Genomic DNA, 2,500 nt, shown 5'->3' on the forward strand with positions numbered 1-2,500 from the left:
GCCCTAACCCTAACGGTTAAAAAAAACGCTTGTGCGGTTAAAAAAAAAACACTTGTTCAGTTAAAGAAACGGTGGTACGGTTAAAAAAACCCTTGTTCGGTTAAAAAAGCACTTGTTCGCTTAAAAAAATAGTTGCTCGGTTAAAAAACCGTCTTACGGTTAAAAAAAACTCTTGTTCGGTTAAAGAAACCGTGGTACGGTTAAAAAAACCCGTTTTCGGTAAAAAAAAAAAAAAAAAAAAAAAGCACTTGTTTGTTTAAAAACACTTGTTCTGTTAAAAAAAAAACACTTGCTCACTGGAAAAAACACTTGTTCTGTTAAAAAAAAAACACTTGCTCACTGGAAAAAACACTTGTTCTGTTAAAAAAAAAACACTTGCTCACTGGAAAAAACACTTGTTCTGTTAAAAAAAAAACACTTGCTCACTGGAAAAAACACTTGTTCTGTTAAAAAAAAAACACTTGCTCACTGGAAAAAACACTTGTTCGGTTTAAGAAACGCTTGTTCGGTAAAAAAAAACTCTTGTCCGGTTAACCCTAACCCTAACGGTTAACAAATACCCCGCCGATTAATGAGTTACGCGGCTGCTTAGGAAGTCCTCGGTCGGTTATGAAAACACCCAACCGCTTAACCCTTTCATGCACCAATTATTTTTCTGTAACTAACATAACTCATAAAAAAACATCTACAAAATGACAGTGGAACTATGAAATGTTAAATTAGACTTTTTCTACAGCCTTTTTCAACTCTCATTTATAAAACAATATTGTTTTCAATCGGTTAGAATGCACCATTTGAATTGGGGAAGCTTAGCTTGATTTATTGTTATACAACAACCCAGCACATGAAATGGTTAAAGAAATACCCACCTGCCTAAGTATCCTTAAAAAAAAGTATCCTTAAAAAAAAATAAAACCCTCTGTCTCTTGAACATAAATGCAAAAATCATTTAAAAAAGCAAATTCATTTTCAAAAACGTTTAAAAAGTGTAAACCACTTATTAAAAGAAGACTTTACAAAATACTTCACTGCTATTTAAAAAATACTACACATCTATTTCAGAAATTCCATACCACACTACAAAATGAATTTCAAAAACATTTGTTTGTTTGCAAGACAGAAGTTTTCATTACAGAAGACGCTGAATCCATTTTAAAAAGATGCACAGTGAAAAATGCCTACTTTTTATTTTTTTCAAAGGCTCGGTCACTTTCAAAAACTGCAGTCCCTTTTAGAAAAAAAAGAAGTCTTTAATTAAGAAGCAAAAGGTCTCTTTAAAAAAGAAATACAAGTTTTCATTTTAAGAATGGTAGATGTGACTTAACCAACAATTTTAAGTCACATTTAAAGAAACACATTAAGTCGCTTTAAAATATATAATAAGTCACATTCAAGAAGCTTCATATCACTTTAAAAGGGCTTAAGCCACTTTAAAAGTCTCTTAAATGTCTAGCTCACTCACTCACTCACTCACTCACTCACTCACTCACTCACTCACTCACTGCATGATCAAAGTCTTTTAAAAAGACTATTCATGTTTGAAAAGTGCTATTTCACTTTTGCTATTTCCAAATAAATAAAAAGTTTACATCACTCTCAAAAAATGCAAAGCTGCTTAAGAAGAAAAAGCTAGGTCACTTTTAAAAAAGATAACTTCATTTGTAAAAAGAACATCAAGGCGGTTAAGAGTTCTCTGCTCACCAAAACCAAAACAAAAGGCTAAGTCGCTTTAGAATGTAAAACCAACTGCAAACCATTTTAAAAGGGTTTAAAGCCAGTTTAAAAGTCTCACCAGAGATGTCCAGCTCACTGGAACAAAGTCTTTTAAAAAGATTATTCGCATCAGAAAACAGCTAGCTCACTTTCAAAAGTGTTGCTTTAGAAAGAAGCTAGTTCGCTTTTAGAAACAAAAACTTCATTTCTAAGATGAAAATCGATTAAGAGTTGTCTGCAAAACAAAACCAAAAGCTTATTTGATTTAAAGAAACAAAAAACGTTTAAATGGATCCAAATTGACATTGTGAAGTAGAGCAACTTTAGAAATACAACAAATCATATTTTTAAAATTTTGCCACTTTAAACGCAACCCTAACCCTAACCCTAACCCTAACGCTATATCATATTTAAAAAAGAGCCTAAGTCACTTTAAAAAGGTCACATCATTTAGACAACACGAAGCTGTTAGTCCAAACGACTTGCAGCATCACCATCACCATCATTGTCAGCAGCAGCAGCAGCAGCAGCAGCAGCAGCAGCAGACGGAGAAAAAAATGCAAATTCAAAAGGTCTTCCTAGGAAACTGTCTTCGAAATCAATCAGAAAATAACATCATCATTGCAAAACAAAACAAAAAACAAAAGGAGGTGTTTGCATTTAAAAAGCTCTCTCAAAAGACAAACGAATACGACTTACTCATTGATTGGTTGAAACTTGCTGCTAAGATGAGCTTCCTTTTGTTACATCACAGGGATGCATAACTGTACAGCCACAACATCTACCC

The sequence above is a fragment of the Hydra viridissima genome, unplaced genomic scaffold (assembly GCF_058129835.1).
Source record: "Hydra viridissima isolate aposymbiotic clone 2 unplaced genomic scaffold, HvirCarnegie_v1 scaffold_14, whole genome shotgun sequence".
NCBI lineage: Eukaryota > Metazoa > Cnidaria > Hydrozoa > Anthoathecata > Hydridae > Hydra > Hydra viridissima.